Genomic DNA, 9,941 nt, shown 5'->3' on the forward strand with positions numbered 1-9,941 from the left:
CGACCCACCTCACAGGACTAGGGAACAGAAAACTCAGAGTTCCTTTATTACCTGCATGGGGGAAATATTCTCTCACTTAAAAAAACAAAAAACCTCCATAAGAATTTGCTTTCTGTTGCGTGGTCAGATCACAAGGCTCATGTGATCATAAAGATTCCCTGAAGGACTTCTAATGTTAGTCAGTCTCAGTATTTGGTACCCTTTTAGAATTTAGCAATATCTCCCCCCCCCCCAGTTTTTTTTACATTACATAGGAAATATCTCTTTCATTTGGGGTGCATTTCTGATTCTTTCTTAGTGGATACTAAACAGCTAATTCTTTTTTTGAACTTATAAAAGGAAAAACAAGCAAAAAGAATATTTCAGAATAGCTGCTAATGCAGTACTTTTTATTATATCCACTGGAGGATGCCACTCAGAATGGCTCAAAAATATCTCTCCTCCCATTTCCTGTGGCCTCTGGCATTTGATGCTCAACTAACTCTTGAGTTGGGCCACTGGCTACATACCAGTGTTAAAATGAAAACATTCCCCCTACTTTAACACCTCCTGCTAGTTCAATAAAGTGATGTTTAAATAACTGAACTGGCTTCAATGAACTGTACTTGCCATTTTTTCCTGCTTCTTAGCTAGATAAAATGAAGATAATTATGAAGTGGATGAGCAGGTTTAATGAAAGCCAGTTTCTTTTGGTATACTCCTGAAGCAGCAATCATCATCTGTTTGGCTTTTGAAGAGCAACAATTATAATCACTTAAACCCCCAAGGAGAACAAAAATAGAATTTACATTAGCATATAAAATATACAGCTGGATTGGGCAAGCCTATAAAATTCTGGGGAAATCATTCTAATCTGAATGCTATTCAAACTCACAAGTAAAATGAGTTCAAGAGTATTTTACATGCTTCCTTCCTATAAAATAATACATATAACAATGTTGAGAGGATTTTCCTAAAAATGAACACAAGGAAAGAAAAAACTGTTGCCAGGAGAGAATCCCAGCAGGAATGGGCTAAACTGTATTGTCAAGAAATCTGAAAGCAAAATGCATAATGATATTCACATGAAAATCTTACTAATCACTCTAAAATGAAGATTTTTTATGCCTTTGGGACTTAAACAAAATATACTGGTTTCAGTATGATCCATGATCAAAATTATAAATAAGTTTCAGATTATTAGTACTTTCCTCCTACATTGTAAATGTGAAAGCAATACAAAGGAAAGTGAAATCACTTAAGTTGATACCCTACTATTATGAAACAGAACTCTTTTTTCATTTTAAAACATTTTAATATCCTTTCCTCTCAAATAACCTCTTCCTTACACCTCCCATTCTAATTTAAGCCCAGATCACAGGCATCTCCCATTACCATTTATGTTATTTAATTAACTTTGCTTTTGTGTGCCTTTCATGGTTTGCAAGATACTTGGGTTTTTGTTGTTGTTGTTGTTGTTTGGTAGAGCATAGAATAAAAATGGAGCCTTTGCTTTATCCATTATGCTACTAGCAACAAAACACCGACATAATCAATACTATTAAAGGCTTTCCCGGCTGTGCACATTTGTCAAAGACAGTGTATCTGAGAAATTACACTAATGAATCTTGAAATACTCAGCATCCTACCCAGAAAACTTGCTCTCCTTTATCATAAGTACATATCAATATGTAAAAATTAGGAAAAATATATATACTTCATCTTTCCTTATAGTATTTGAAAGTCCACTATTACATTTTCTTAAAATGAAAAAAAAAAGTCAGTATGCAAAACTTCATCTCCACTGAGAAACACTTTCTGAATACACACACTAAAGCCAACTGCAGGCATATTGGAGATAGCTTCCTTTATGTTCCTAAAAGCACTTTGTACATACATGCCTCTGATGGCAATTACCTCATTGCGTTGCAACCATTTGTTGACATATTTGTATCCTATGGTCAATGAATGTTTGACAGCAAAGCCAAGATATTCCTAGGCTCTCAGCTCTGTGCCTAGAGCCTACTAAGCATGTAGTTCGTTGAGGGAAGTATATTAATAAGTTGTATTCCAAGACACATTGAAATGTTTTGATGTCTATGATAAGAATCAAAATATATTAAATACCATCTTTGCCATAATATCAAGTTTAATGGAGATAAACACTGAGAAATTAGAAATTTATAAGTCTAGATTTTTATAGCATTCTTTACTTTCATTATCCTTAACAGAGGATAGTGGTAATTTTTTAGATTCATTCAATATTTATCATGTGTCTTGTTAATTATTTTTACTGGAAACACTAAAAAAGCTGAGTTCTCAGTTCTTAATGGTAATGACCTCAGATTTCATTAGCCATATCTATATCTATATCTACATCTATATCTATCTATCTATCTATCTATCTATCTATCATCTATCTAATTATTAAAGCCATTAACACTGCCTTCTCAGCCTTTGTCAATGTCTGTCAGGTACGATGGTATCCAATTTGTGTTATTCTGCCCTTTTCTGTAAACCCTTCATGCTCTGACAGGCTTTGAGAATCCATAACATATGAGTCATATAACTTTACTTTAAACACAAATATAAAGGTTTCATGTTTAAAAGAATTTAAAGGGATACTTTAAAGGAAAGTGTATAAGCATGAAGGATTCCAGGACCATAGAGGAACTCTCTTAAAGTCCTTTTATTCTTTTCCTAATCCAAACATAGTCTACGTTTTCCTCCTAATCTTTCAAGTGAAATTCTCATTTTGTATGAAGTTATGGAAAAGCAATAGTCGAGAGGTAGAAAAAAATAGACTCCATAGACCTACCCTAAAATACTCTTAGATTTTTACCAATAAACATAGTATTCTTATTAGATAACATTCAGTTTTGCGGCGTTAATTTTCCCATCAGTTTAAAATGGAAAAACTGCTGTAATAACTTTTCTTTTTTGCTTAATAGTACTATTACAACTTTTTATATATGTACACTTACATATATGTATTAGTTATATACAGACTTGTACACTCTGATGAATTTGAAGGGAGAGAAAATTGTCTAGATATAGTCCTAAGGTTTTAGTACATAATAATATAAATTTCTAAAGCAAGGATAAAGTAAAAAGTTAAACAAGTACTTTATTAACTATGATAAAGCTGAGTCTGAATTTTATTTAAAATTAGGCAAGTATCTAGAACTAAGTTGTGAGGGAGGAGCTAAAAATCCAAGGGTTTTTCAAGGCATGGTCTCCAAGGTCAAAGTAGTTACATGACCGGCTGCTTCAATATTGTGGGGTTGAAATTCTCAAACCTAACACTTCTTTCTTTTATAACATGCTTCTTAAAGGTCCAAAATTATCAGCCTTAAAAAAAGAAACAACTACTGACAATCTCAGAGTAATGGGGTTTAAACATGGTCACTTTATAGAAATCCAAAACTTACAAAATGAATGAATCAATTCTTAAGAAGCTCTTCAACTTAACAGAAACAAATGTTGATTCAAATGTTCTTTTATTGTGTGAGCTCTCTGCATTAAAAAAAAAAAAGCCCAATTAAAAAAAAAAGGTTTACACAAAACAACTCAGGAGCCTGTTTATTGCATGTGCAGATAGAGTTATTCCGATGCTTTCATTTCTTAACTGAGAGTGAAAAATTGAGCAGTTTTCTGTTGAATGGAAATGATGTCTTTAAACAAATTTCTATTGGTACTTAGGGGGACTTGAAGGGATTATCTTGATAAAATCTAAACGTCTCTATTTTTGCAGATGCAAGTTAATAAACTAACCTGAGCAGATGTAATATTTATGTCCCAATCTCTCAGGTTTAAAGATTTTATTTAAAAAGAGCAGCGTTAGAATGTTTTAAAGGCAAATATTTTTTCCCCAGTATTTGAGATTCTATCAAGTTTATTATTTAAAAGGAATTATATAATGGGGCCTCATTTGAAACTTTTTATTTTCTATATTATTTTTATTTTTAGGTCTCCTTAGTTTACTAAATGAGGGCAGTTTAAAAAATGGAGGGGGGATTAATCCCTAAATAATCAGGGATTAGAAGTTAATTGATTATAACTACATCAAAGGTAAACCATAACTTAAAAAAATAAATATATGGCATAAAATCTATCAAGTAATTTGCTACCTATAAAATGATGTAACACTTCATTATTTCAACAAGTGCTACTATCAGTGAATTTTTAAAGTCTTTAAAATGTTTAATTCCACTTAAGTTAGTAAAATAAAAAGAAAAATCACTCTGCTACTTGATTTTAAGTCCCCTTTTAAGGAAAACTGGGTTTTCAGTTAGTTTTTTCTTTTATTAAAGTAGCATTGCTGGTCCTTATATGAAAATACTTTTGTCATTATAATTGACTTAAACACCCCCTGTTTTTGTTATTGGGGCAGGCAGATTAGATAGAGAATGAAATAAATTCTTCATATTATTGCTCCAAAAGAACAATCAGCCAAATCCGCCAAAAGTATCCAAATCCAGTTTGAGTATATAGGTAAGAGTATTTCAGTAATATTTTTCTTCAAAAATGTTTTATTGAGGAAGGTGCCAAAATTCAGAGATAATCAATCTTATCTTTGGAATTTGTGGAGATTAAGTGGGTTTTATGTAGAGGGTGTCTTTAACTTCAGTAAATATTTTTATAATATTTATAAATAAAAATAGTTCATATTTTCTATTAGTTAATCCTCATTTTTTTTTTTTTTTTACTTTAGACCCAAGTTTAGAGTCAAATTTTGATTTAGATTCTCACTTCCTGGTTTATTCTGTTCCGAGGCATCCTAAAACCTACCACCGTGTTTTGAAGATTTAGGTAATATCTGTAAAGCACTTACATATATAACTGGGTTCATGACTGGATCATGGCAGGTAGACAACAAATGTTAACTATTAAAGCTAACAACTTAGCTGGTTTAGATTCTGTATTTGATATAAGATACACAATAAGTTTAATACTAATTAGAAATAACTAATAAAGATTATTTTTTATTTTTTTAAATCGTAGTATCACTTGAACCATTTCTGTTTTACTTTTTGGCTTGAGGCACATTTCATGTTCTAGATATGGTGCAAGGGGTAAAACATGCAATGTAGGTTTTAAAACCTGTATTAGAAGATCCTGACTAGCACTCACCTCACTCCTTAGATCTTATCCATTTTTCTCCTTTATGTACATATCTATTCAATTAAAGTGAGTCAGTGTTATGGGAAACAATTACTACTTCTCTGAGAGTACTGCTTAGTTGAAAACACTTAAAATTTTGTTTTCATAAATATTATAATTTTTTTATTTGTAAAATTTATTCTAATGGGCTGAAGTTTAGGAAAAATATAAGAATATGATCATTGTATTTCTAATGTGCCAATAACATAATTAGAGCACTGAAAAAAGAAATAGATTATTACATTCTGATATAAAGAAATTTCTATGTTGAGATTATTTAGCAAACCTACCATTGCCACAGAACTATAGTAGTAGTAAGGGAGAATACCAGGAATATACAGCATTAGTCTAAGTACCTTTATAGGAAATTAAACAAATGCACTGTTATTACTTTTCATTTAGATGACAACTTTCAATTATCCAACTTATTTTAAATAATTTTCATAAATGCCTTGAACTGAAGCAGTATTTTTAATCTGTAGGTAAAAAGGTACAGTAAAGTTGAGGGCTTGTTTGAGATGGTGAGTATAATAAAATAACTTTAAAGAGTTATTTCTCAAAGTATAAAAATAATCTAACTTTTATGTGTACATGTCATCGATTTAAATAATTAATGATAGTTGAGTAGTATATACCAAAATTAACTATGTAGTTAAAATCATTGTTAGTTATCATTGTTCATTGACTAATATCAATACATAAGTAAAAGAAACATACCAATTAAAATTCTTACAACTAAAAATATATAAAATATTATATTCTAATCCAAACTCTTCTGAGATTTTTCAAAGTGTTTACTTAATTGTCTACTCTTGAACCAACAGATTAATAGTTCAGTTAGCTATTTTGTTCTTAAGCAGAAAACTGTTTTAAGGATGATGAAAAATCAAGACTAAAAAGCAATAGTGATGGCTTTGGAAGCCAACTGCATAAGGAGTCATTTCAACTCAAGTGGAATAGACAAAAATAAGTTATTAAAGTGTGTGCCCAATAAAATACTTTGATCTTTATTGCTATTAATCAGATAAAAAGGTTATTTTCTGTGAGTCTTATGATCAGGGAAACTTTATAATAATTCATAAAATATTTCAGGATAGATTTTAAGAAATATAAGCACATTCAATTATATCTGCACACATTTAAATGAAAGGAAAGAATGGTTCAAGAGAACATAAAACCAGTTCCCTTCAGGGGGGTTTTTTTGTTTCCACCCCATCTTTCAAATGAGGAAACTTAGATGGCCTTGCCTATCTGAGAATGTGTAGGTACATTCCAATATAGGGCATCCCAGTCATCTCCATGGCAACAACTCTTGACAATCTAAAAGGCAACTAGATTCACAAACAGAAAAAAATTAAGACTACTGAGCACTGTATATATTATATTATATTATTATATTATATTATATTATATTATATTAATTATATTTTTAAGTGTAAAGCTAGCCAAACAATTTGGAATTTTCCAGATTGAGACCCTCACTAAACTTGGAATTGTTAACTTTACCACAAATATTAAGTTGGATGGATACCTACTCTCAGAAAGTGAATGAGACAGAGGTAGATCTCAGAAATCCTTCCCTGGAATATACCTCCCAGTTTAAAACAAATAAAAGGGATAGGAGAGGAAGTTGGGAAAGGACTTTTAAGTGAATTTATACACTTCAGTGTAAAAAGTGGGCAGGAGAGAAGTGGGAATGAGGGAAGTAAATAACTTTCTCCAGCCTCAACCTTTCAAGACCACAACTTTCCAAATGTATTATTTGTAATCGTTTAGCATTTAAAATTTGCATAAGAATGATGATTTATAACGTTGTTACCTGAGGAAGAGTGAGGAAGTAAAGAAGTCTAACATTGCAGGTGAGAGCAGAGATAGTTGTAATCTTACGATGACTCCACTGTTCCTTTTCTCCTTAAGGATTTTGATCAGAAATGACCCTGCTACCGTGCTGAGTTCAGGAAGTCAAAACAGCCCTTTGAAACCACACAAGAATCTTTATCAATAGTTCCCTTGCCTCCCTCCATGCTCCTCAACCTTGCTGACTGTCAACGCTCACTCATTGTAAATGCATCAACCTTATTACCATTAAAAAATATCAAACAGCTAAATACAGAACATGTCTACAAATCATAGTAAAGACAAAAACAAAATTAGAACTACTGTTTTTGTTTATTTCACCGCCCTCGCCTTCCAGCCTTTTGTGTGTGATGATTCCCCTTCAAACTACCCAAAGACGAGCACACGAGAAGAAACGGTAATTTTTGGTTTAAAAGTTCACTTACCACGGCAACCTCATATTGCTTTGTCATGCTTTTTGAACTTAATTTTTCAAAACTGCTTGTGCAGGGCGCAGAACTGGGAAGGCAGGACTAAAGTATCTCTAGTAATCATAACAAAAAAGGAGAGAACATTTACCAATCAGAATTATATTAAAATTCACAACACCCGGAGCGAGATGCAAGGGTTCAGACCTTAGCAGGGAGGGGGTGGGGTGAAAAAAGCCAACCTAACAAAACAAAAGGTAAAGAGGAGAGTTGTGTGGTTGGAGGGGAAATTGAAACAAACCGTCTCTTGACTGAAGGCTGGCTTAAAGCAACCACCACCATCAACCACCCCGCTTCGCCCCCAACACCCCAAAGACTACCCAAGTGACTGCACTTGCCTCCAGCCAGTTCAACTGCAGGAGAGGAATGTCCCATCTAAGTTCTCTTCCACTGCCCGATGGGTTCGTTCAGGAAAACCTTCCAGAGGCATCCATCCACTTGAGGTCTGGTCTTGGCTGCTGCTGCGGGGCTGCCGAGAGCAGCTGCTAAATTCGTTGCCGTCTACTTCCTGCCTCACTCGCGCTGCACAATAGCCCCGGCTGGGCGCACCTCATTAAGCCAGCCCAAGAGCCCCGGGAGCAGGGCAAGCAGTGTGACAGCGCTGCTCCTTTGTAATGACTGTGATGGATGCAACCGAAGGGTGGGGTCTGGATGGGTCAGAACTGTTAATGACAGTATGTATCATTCTGTCTGTCCTTGAAGAGAGAGAAGCCCCTTTCCTTCCGCCTAAGTCAGTCTCTCTCTCTCTCTCTCTCTCTCTCTCTCACACACACACACACGCACACACACGCACTTTCCTTCCTCTTTCCCCAAATTCCAATGGCATTTAATGCAGTCAACATTCGAAAAAGTATGAAAACCATCGGGCCATTCCCATCTGACCAGATTATGGGTAGCGAATTTATCTAAATACTTAAGGGGAAAAAAAGATCCTAAAACCGAAAATACAGACGTAAGTGGGGAGGTAAGAGTGGGTGGTGTGGATGTGGGGGCGAGCACGACATTTACTGCCCAGTTGTTCACACCTGTCCAGCAACTCGCACCAACTCGGCGCTCTGGGACCGGCGCGAGAAGGCGCTTCCTCGTGCGCCGCTTTCCTCCGAGAGTCCGGAATCAGCCGGGCCGAGGACCGCAGGGTCAGGAGGGGAGACGAGAACCAACCCTAGGAGACCTGGCCCGGGAGGAGAACGTAGGAGGGGCCCCTGCGCCCTGACCGTACGCTGCCAGTGGGAGGCGAACCCTGCACCCGGACCGGAAGCCGACCTGCTGGGGAGGAGCTGCCGGGGTGCGGGAGTGAATGCCGGGGTCTGAGACAGCCGGGTCAGGTGGGCGAGGGGTTCTGTCCCCGGGTGTTTGGCACCCCTGGGCCCAACTCTCCTGTCCGGTTCGGTAGTTCTGGGCTGGGCGTTGGCTGGGGAGCACCGCCCCCGCAGGTGCACAGCGAAGTCACCACTTTCCGGACTTGACCTCCGTCTGTTCCTCTCCTCCCTACGACTTGATACCAGCTTCAGTCTGTACTTTCGATCTCGCCCAAGCCCCGGCTGCCCCCGGAAGGCAGAAAACATAAAAACATCTCTCCTTTCGTCCCCTTTGTGGAGAGTCTTGGATCTTTGCTTTGCTGCCTCTCCATTGCCCCGTTGAAAACAAGCGCGAACGCTTTTTATTTCCCCCCTCAATTTTGTTAAGGGTCGGAAGAACCCAGTTCTCAGGCACTGATTGATTTTCCAAGTCTAGGAAAGCCTTCCAGGATACTACTTGATTTCCGTGCGTGGACAAATAGACTGTAATTTTACACTAAACTTTGCATTTCCAACTTACTGTTATGCCGTACACTCTTGATGTGGCTACAAAGAACCTGTTTAAAATATCTTGAGCAATTTCTCCAGAACCGCATAGGAAATATTTGTCTTATTAGAGTTTATGGAGCACCACTTCTCTGACACTATGTAATCGACTTCTATATTCTCATCATTGATGCCATATAGCAGCTAAGAGAAAGCAAGAAGCAGAGAGAAACAGAATATTTATGTCTAATGAAACATCTTTTTATGTCAGCTATTTATTTATAACTTCAAATATGTGTATACTTTGTGCAGCCTATTCTAGCCGTGGGAGAGAGCTAAAGATTTTTATACCACTCTGCAAAGAGCTTCTGATCCATGGGGAAGATAAAAGAACTAGAAGCTTTTAATTGGTTCTAATAAGAACACACTTTTAGTAGATGGGAAAATCTTGTCAGCAGACTTTCAGAGGAAAAGAAGGGTGTGGCAATGACTTCATGAACATCTTTACAGACCTTCAAGGGCATAGAAGGCTTCTTTTTTTTAACCAATTACTTATCACAACTTTTTACAATTCTATGCTTTAAAGGTAGTACCAGACTTATGTTTATATATCTCATAATTAAAAAAGGAGGGGAGGTTTGAGAGAAGGAAAGACCCATACAATATAAAGTTTATATTGTTAGTAAAGCTG

The 9,941-nt window shown here is 35.9% G+C and overlaps 1 protein-coding gene across 1 annotated transcript in view; it reads right to left on the reverse strand.

Moving 5' to 3' along the window:
• ELAVL2 (ELAV like RNA binding protein 2) overlaps positions 1 to 7,493 on the reverse strand; it is a 165,727-nt gene extending 158,234 nt beyond the window's left edge. The window contains exon 1 of the mRNA XM_066257359.1: positions 7,425 to 7,493. The gene's annotated coding sequence lies outside the window, so the exon portion shown is untranslated. The remainder of the gene's footprint in view (positions 1 to 7,424) is intronic.
• Positions 7,494 to 9,941: the final 2,448 nt, after the last annotated feature.

The sequence above is a fragment of the Saccopteryx bilineata genome, chromosome 2 (genome assembly GCF_036850765.1).
Source record: "Saccopteryx bilineata isolate mSacBil1 chromosome 2, mSacBil1_pri_phased_curated, whole genome shotgun sequence".
Lineage (NCBI taxonomy): Eukaryota > Metazoa > Chordata > Mammalia > Chiroptera > Emballonuridae > Saccopteryx > Saccopteryx bilineata.